At 32.6% G+C, this 8,901-nt stretch overlaps 1 pseudogene; it reads right to left on the bottom strand.

Annotated features, from left to right (window-relative positions):
* Positions 1-1,038: 1,038 nt before the first annotated feature.
* Positions 1,039-8,901, bottom strand: part of LOC107846388 — a 29,622-nt pseudogene continuing 21,759 nt past the window's right edge.

Here is an 8,901-nt window from a genome sequence, read left to right as displayed (position 1 = left end):
AGAAGAAGATGCAAAATGACCAGAAAAGGAGAAAAAAGAGTTGTAAATGAGGTAAAAATCATTAATAAGGATGAGAAAGAACCAAAAAAGTGTGAAAGATATTTGACTTACTGAGAATGATAAAGAAAGATAAGAATAGTGGAAGAGCGAGAATTATTTTGATAAATGGGACCCAAAGACTCCATATGTCAAATAATAAATACCTCATACAACTATGACATGGCATATGAGGCCCGTGATAATTTTTTCCTTCTTGCTCTATTCATGAATTACATAACTCTACCTATTTACTATAGGGAGTAATTAAGGTGGAGTTGTAACTTATTTCATGAATGAATTTACTAGTCAACTGAGTTGTTACTAGAGCCTTAACATTCAGTTCTCTGAGATTCCTTTTCTTCTCAATTTACTTTACCGCGTACCACTGCAGTAGCATAATCTAACTATAGAGCTATTCTTTACTCTAGAATGGTCGGCATATAAGTGGAGCAATATTTTTAGTTAGCCAATGTTTTATCGTCTGGCATCCCCATGGTGAGGTCGTGTAGACATTATTCACTAGAAATATTACCGTTTTTGCTTGGCTTCTATTTTAGAAAGAGGTATTTTGCGTTCCTTATTTTTCTTAATCATGCTTGAACCCTTCCCTCCTCTTTAACTTTAAACCAAGTCATATTTGACTTCTAACATAAAATTTTCAATCAGAAGACAACCTTTAAACATGATTAACAATGAAATAAAATCAACTATGATAAGAATCAAGAATAAGGTAACGCACATAAAACTTAAGAATAAGTAAAAATAGATAACAAAGCTAGTTTCGTTCTCATAGTTGATTTGTCAAGAGGCATTAACAATTCTTTAGAAATAAAGTCTAATATGCGGGACTCCTGATTTCAAACTTATAATTCTAGCATTACAATACAACTCCATGTCATTAGCAATAAATGTCGATTGCAAAAACATTAAGTACAGAGTAGTTCTAACTCAATTGTGCACAGAACATCAGCTACTTCTAATACTTTAAAAAACATATCATCAATTAGTGGTCCTTTACTGAGGTAATTGCATGCGCAATATTTCCTCTCTAAGTAAACGTTAGATTCTAAAATTTGTAACCTTCTTGCCTTGTAAGCGCCAGAAGTTGTGTGCCTTCCTTGTTCTTTTGAACAGCCAAGTATAAGGTATGCTCATATAAACTAACAAATACAAGACGCCTAATATTCTACAATGAACTTTAACTGTCTTTCATATATAGATATCCTTGAGAGAGGAAGCTAACTTTTCTAGTAAATACTATATATTTATTCCTATTATCAGTGTGCCAATAACCTAGGTGGCTGCTGAAACCTGTAAAAAGTTTCAAGTGCAAAAAATTATTTTCAAGAATACGACCGATACGATTAATTGGACACCAATGTAGAGCAAAGGTTGGACAACATTGCCAATATTCAAGATAAAAAAGCAAATCAAGAATGCAAAGAGAACTATTTGACCAAGCCATAAGCATAGAAAAATATATGAAATATATATATAAATATATATATATATATATACACACACACAATAGATTTTCAAACTATTAATAAGAAAGGTGATTGTGCACTATGGCCTAAGTTAATTATGCAAATAAAGGAAAGCCATTGTCTCACTCCTACCTTTTGATCTCCCAAACTCCCTCTGTTACCCAATGTGTTTTAGTTTGATATTATGCAACTTCTGATCAAATAAATACAAATTTTTTACATTTGTGTAATTCGTATTTTCATATTTTGTATCAAAAATTGACTATCTTGATCAAGAGTTCTATAACTACTAGAGACAACAGAGCTACCATAACTGACCCAACCTTGATGCTATAAAATCAAGCGCTCTTGGAATTAGTAGTTATCCATGAAGGAACATTCTTTTCATCAGTATTTTGGCACATATAACTCTTGTAATTTTTTATTGATGCTATATACTGTGCAAAAAATTTAATAAGAGCATCTAGATAATTTCTCACCGCAGCTGTGTATGTAAACCTATCTTAGTCTTACAGCTTATGAATTTGAGCAATGTAACTAGAGCAAAGGGGAGCTATTAATATAAGACCGTCTACAACATATAGATAGATATTTGGATTAATATTAACAATTTATAATTACAACTTATCATGAAAATTGAAAACATTTCCAACCATGTTAAAATCGAGGCCTCAGTAATGTAACATGTTTGTGTTATTAGAAATAAACATTAAGGTTAATGTTCTAAACTTTGAGTATCTTGTTTGTTGATGTATTAATTTTGTATATATAAGGTTCCTCTAAATGAACCAATCAAAAGTAAATCCACATAATTCATCTAGGAAAATAAGTTTGGTTGAGCAAGAAAAAATACCTTGAGCAACCAGGAAAATGAATTGAAAATACCAAGTTCTAAGAAACATTATTATGAATCTTGAAAAGATTTAATTGGGTGAACTAAAGATTCACACCAAGACATGTATCAAGAATCTAGACTTGTTATGTTACCAGTTTTGTTTGTAATAAAAGAATCTAGACTTGTTAAACCCTCTACCAAGTGTGTCTTTAAATCTTGATCTCAAGAATGGTACATGATTAGTTTTTCATCTTCCTAAATAAGTTTTTAACTATATTTTTATGGTAAGAAAAAATATCTAGAAAATGAAAATCAGGTTGTGCCAGTTCAAAAATGCATATGTTTAACATCCCACTCATCCAAGCCATGGTCAGACAAACCCATGGTCCTTTTAACGAAATCAATCTTAATGTTAATTATCAAACTTATGAATAGTCCCTCTAATAACTTTAATCTATTTTTAAGTATTACACATATACAAAGAGCTCGTCATAAATAGTAGGAGGATTCAAATAACCACTTAACATTTTGGGGGTTAAGGAATACATAGGCCTAGATCACGCAAGTGTTAGCCCCAACAGTCCACTTGTCAAATTTACATTATCCAATTTCATACCCAAAAGAAAATTCCACAATATGGCTAGTTTGTTTAATAACTGTGTGTACAAAAAGCTCAAGTATAGATACTTTACCAAAGTAATAATGATCAAATCTCTAGCCATACCAGAGCCTCCAATGACTGAAATAATAAAACTTGGAACTATGGCTAAGCACCATGTTAATACATTCCTAATCTATGAATTCAGTCGTAACTCAAGAAAACCCTACAAAAATAATAAAATAGGACATGTAAATTAAAGAAAAAAATATTAGTTGTACAACTTTGAACAATTTAACTTATAACACCCTAAGATCAAAGTTAAAACATAATTGAACATGATTTTGTGACATTTTTGACATCCACTCTGGTTCTCCTGCAAGATAAAGGAGGAGTTCTTAAACTAGCACAGATTTGCAAAATAGAGAACTAATTCAATTTTACCTAACAATTATATATAACCTCATTTCATCCCTAGTTTTAGGATATAGTAAAAGGTACAACCCTCACCGAGCAGTTTCTCAAGTTTTTGATATGGTAAGAAATTGATCTCTCTATAAAACTAGTTAATCTCAAATGTTTTGTCTTAGATCTTAACAAAGTTGAATACAAGTGATTATGTTGTGATTTTAAATGTAAAAAGAATATAAGAAATGATTATAAAAAATGATATATTTGATTACCTACATAACGTTTTGCCCAGCATATGTCCCAGTTATTGTTGAACTCTACCCTGATGCTAGCAAAGCAATTGCAAATATCTTAGAACTCGAGTTTCCTAAAACTTTCTTTAAGAAGTAACATAAAAGAACATTGTTAGACTTAAAACGTTATAAAACAAATTAAAAAGCATAGCTTTGTGTAGTTGAATAAAAATTACATTGTTGTGTGGTATCAATTACTTTGATGAAAAAAAGGTTTTGTTCATGTCTAAGTCCACACACTTCTCCCGATCATCTGGTCTCATAGAAGGGGAATTTAAAAAACCACCACTTATTAAGATAATTGATATGTTAATAAGAAATTCCATCATTAAAGCTAGTTCACTTTCGATCAGATAATATCTGCATGCCTCCTGGAAATTATTTATTTCACTAATTATGTCAAACTAGCACACTTGTAATGTAGTTCTATGTAGAATTTCAAAATAAAAAGAAAGTTAAGACATCATAATAGTTTAGGGTTTTCCAATGTGACATACAAGGTCTTAATTTTACACGAAATAAAGAGAAAGCGAACAAGAAATAGGCTATCTTTTCAATCAAGCACACCATGTACTACATAAGAAATATATATATTACAGGTTGATGACCATCTTACTCAAGTATTAACTTGCCTAACGATACAATGAGTGAACTAATTAATTACTGAGATAAATTTAGGTAAGAGAACAAATTCCAGACAAAATTTCAACATGAGTTATAGTATCATAGTATGAGAATGAAATGAACCCAATGCTTAATACAAATACTAGTATTATATAATGAAGGATAAATCAAATTTCAATGACAACAAGTAAATAATAGCATTACAAAGAAAAAAATGAACAGAACATGTAACTATGATACTAAAAGAAGAGGGTGAGAGAGACACAGAGAATTGAGAATGAAAAGCAAGTTTTGGCCTGAACATAAACAATAACATAACTACTTTTTTTATTCCTTATCCATTTTTAACTAATTACTAAATGGTCTTGGGTCCCAAATTAACCTGTGTGAAGGCATGGTCCAATTACCTCATCATGGACTAGTATCTATTTGTGTGCCATCCTTGTTAATATTCATATTGGGTTGGGTTGAATCATAACAGTACCTCCATCCCCAATATAAATCTTTTTCTCAAGGTTCAAGTTGGTAAATCCAGTCAACAATGAGAGAAATTTATGATTTAATGAACGCTATGCTACAGAAAGTAAGGAATAAATGACTCTTTTGTTCCTAATTTAATAAAAACATACAAAGATGGAAGGATTGTAGATCTTATTAATTCAAGAATTGGAATCTTCCCTTGACATAGGAGCACCTCCATAAGGCATTTCATAAATGCAGAGCCTTTTGTTGTGCTAATCCTTTTTAGCAAAATTGAGATAATAGTGATCTTGTTCTTCCAATAGAAGACACCTTCAATAGAATCTACTTGATCTTGAACATCTAAGACAATATTATGTAGTGCATGCTTAATGTCAATTTTCTTATCCTTAGCAAAGTACAACCAAATTCTACCAACAACCAAGTAATCTATGTAGTTTGATGAGGTATAAGATTACCTAACTTGTCCTCCACATTAATTGTTTAGTATGACATCGCTTGCTTCTCTGTGTTTTTTGCAAGAATAAACAACTCCTCAATTGTTTGCATGAATTTCTCTAAGACACCTTTGTCGAATTTACTAGTGATGTTGTTGATATTGTTGTAACCACCCTTGATAAGTATGCGACAGTAGTAATGTTACAAAATAAAATAGACTTGAGATGATTTACTTTCTCTAGCCCTTGCCAAAAAGTTACATGAATCATGGATTTTGAATCAGTCCCTCTAACACCCCATTTGATAATATATTTAACATGATTATCTCTATGTAATGCTTTTTTGAAGGTCTCATATGCAAGAAATTTAAAACTGCTAGGGTTCATAGGGAACATCTGTCAAACAACTTGTCTTTCTGACATGAAAGGCTAGCATGAAAATTAGATGTAATTTCATTCATGACTTTACCAGTCAATGTTTACAATTCCACAACTAAACCAATTATTTAACCTTGTCTAAGGTTATTGCCACCTATATCTCTCGTAATAGGGAGGGAACAACCAACTTGATATTCCCACACATAGGGTGTTTCATCATTGATCTTGGTGATGAAACCCACCCTTTCAATGACTAAGTAAATAGAGAAGAAACAAACACCAAGCATAGAAACAAGAGGACATCATCTTTTTTACAAGAATAATTGGCCACTAATTCAAATATCATGCTGTAAATTCCTCGAGCAACCCCTAAATTTTCTCCTTCCTACTCAACTCTCTTGAGTTAGACAATGACAACACACAAAGATTTCTCCCCTATCCAGTTCAACATAATTACAATAATTCCACAAAGTTGATATGATGAACTTATCACGATCCAAGTCTCCTTACTTAGCACAAAATACAACATTTCTTATAACTCTAAGGAACATAGTAAGTCAACTAGATCCAGGATCAAATGGATATGCTAACCTGAACTGATCTGGTGGAAACAGATGCGAATTTAAGATAAGTGAAGCATGACCAAGTCTACCAAAGTGATCAGCTATACCTATGTTTTTAAGTTGGTCATAAATTAAAGTTGAAAGAATTTGAGACATTTCCAAGACTCGGGCTAACCCTAGTCCATGTTGCATATTAAACATGACAAGGTCACTAAAACTAGAAAATGTAGGACCAATCCATAATGGAGGTATCTACATCATTATAGGAACCAATTGTGGTATTTTATTTTTAATGGTAACAAAATCTTTTTCCTCATCCTGGTATTTATTTCCAACATCAACAACATAGTCATTTACCTCAATAGCATCTATGGTTATTGTAAGCACCTTGTGTTATTCTAGAATAACATATTTTAACCCAGAGAAAAATTCATCGAAAATGTTAAAATATGGGGGGTGCACCATCATTAAGGGACAAGGTCCCTAAGGTGAGGAGAATAGCAATAAAATAGTGAACACACAAGAATTATAGAAAATAAAAGAACACAAAGATTTACGTAGAAACCTCCTTGCTTAAGGTAGAAAAAATTATAGCTTGCCTCACAAGCCTCCACTATAATCAAAACTCATTGATTACATACTCCAATAAAATTAACTTTAAGTTCATCACATTGTAATAACTTTACTACAACTACCTCTTGACAACTCTTATGTAATACCCCGATCATTCCTTAAGCCTAAATCTATTTTTTTAAATGGAGATATATGACTTCCAAAGTAATTAATGTTTAAACAATATTGTATTTCTCTAATTTATACTTTTTTTCATATATATCATTGAATAATATTACCATCGATACCAATTTCATCAAAATCTGACATCGGACGAAGGAGTTATGGCCGTTTTACTAAACGGTATCAGACCACCCAGGTTTGACGTTCAACCTGGTTGACGTCAAGTGTCCCATCAAGACAAGGCAGTAGCTCTCTTTTTGGGATTTCATGTGACGGTCAAAGTGGTGGACCGTCACAGAGTTGACGGACCGTCAAGGTGTCCGTCTGATCGAGACAGAATATATCATTTCTGGCCCTCAAGTGATGGACGACTTGATGGACCGTCACTTTTCTAAAAGACCGTCAGGTCAACCGTCACGTCGAGGTAGAACGTTCCAGTTTTGGTGTTCGAGTGACGGATGACTTGGTGGACCATCAGTCCCTCTGACGGACCGTCAAGTCGACCGTCACAGGCCCCGATCAGCAATTTTCAACTCTTTTCGAAAGGGCATTTTGGTTATTTTCGCTCCTTTTAAGCCCTATATATATATATATGTATAGAAGAGAAGATCATTTTTCTCTCTTTTCTCTCTAATCTTCCAAGAAATATCTAGAAACCTAGGGGTTCTTCCAAGATCCAAAATCCAATCTTTTTTCCAAATAAACTCAAGAATCCTTAATAGTGATTCAAAGTGATTCAAAAACTGAGTTCCCCAAGTCAAAGGTATCAAGGATCTTGGCTCAAAAGTGTTAATAAGAAGTTCCAAACAAGTTTCTACATCTTGAAAATCAAAATCCAAGGTATGTGGGGTTTGAACAACAACACTCTTTTCGTTCTTGTGCCCAAAGATTTACTTTCTATTACTGATTTACATAATTTTTCAAGTGGGTTTACACCCAAATTTCTTTATTTACGATTTATGATATTTGAGTTGAATAAATTTGATAATTATGATTATTTCACCATTATATTTCTTAAATTGAAAATTTATTCGACGAGTTGTATTTTCATTACGTATTGATGATTTCTAAGTGATTTAAGACAAGTGTCATGAGTTATAACTTTCCATGAGAAATTTGACTATTGAATATATATATATATGTCAATATTTGAATTGAAAGTCAAGAATGAGTTTGATTATGTTTCCTAGAAGCTTTGGTATTTGAAATGATTTGATAAGCAAATATACTTGATATTGAGAAACATTGTATGAATTTGAGTTGAGTTAGGAATCCACAGTCGTATATAATTTACTGATGAGATATACTATTTTTTTGGCCATCATGATAGACCCATGAGTTGATATTGATTGAGCTGGATTTCCTAACGCGTTTTGAGCTGAGTCTGCATCGAGCAAGAAATTTGGTATTTCCCCAAAACTACGTGCCACCGTAGGATTGATGTTGATAATTATGGGCCAAAGGCCGAGTATGAGATTATGATGATTAGATTGAGGTTGTACTCCCTGGCAAGAGTACGACACCCTTGCCAATGTAGGGTTCTCTCCTTAGGAGGGAAAAACATGGGACTCCATGCGATTCACATGGTGTAGTCATGTCGGTTGTAAGAAACTCCCACGTCTATAATGATTTAAGTCTCTTGAGTTACCGATTCACTCTTAGGTCATGAGTTAAAGAGTTTGAGTTGAGATAAATGATTTATGAGATTTATGAAGCACGTATTACTACTGATGATTTATGAGAGACAGATAATTCAAGCTAAGAGAATTATTATGGTCAGCATGCATGATTTTCTTATACATTTATGATATTATTTAAATGTTGCATCCACACCCGTATACTTAGTACATTCCCAAGTACTGACTCCCATACTCTTTTTTATTCTATATTTCCTCGTGATATAGGTTCAAGTACTCCAATTTTGTCTTGTTAATAGATGGTTGTTTACTTTCAGTTTAGTCCAAGTCAGTTGGGGATCTGTCGTAATGGCTCCTCAGTCCTATGTAGTAGAGGCTTTGTTA

Source organism: Capsicum annuum, chromosome 11 (genome assembly GCF_002878395.1).
Source record: "Capsicum annuum cultivar UCD-10X-F1 chromosome 11, UCD10Xv1.1, whole genome shotgun sequence".
NCBI classification, from domain to species: Eukaryota; Viridiplantae; Streptophyta; class Magnoliopsida; order Solanales; family Solanaceae; genus Capsicum; species Capsicum annuum.
Note: the sequence above shows the minus strand (reverse complement) of the source record. Positions and strands in the feature narration are given on the sequence as shown.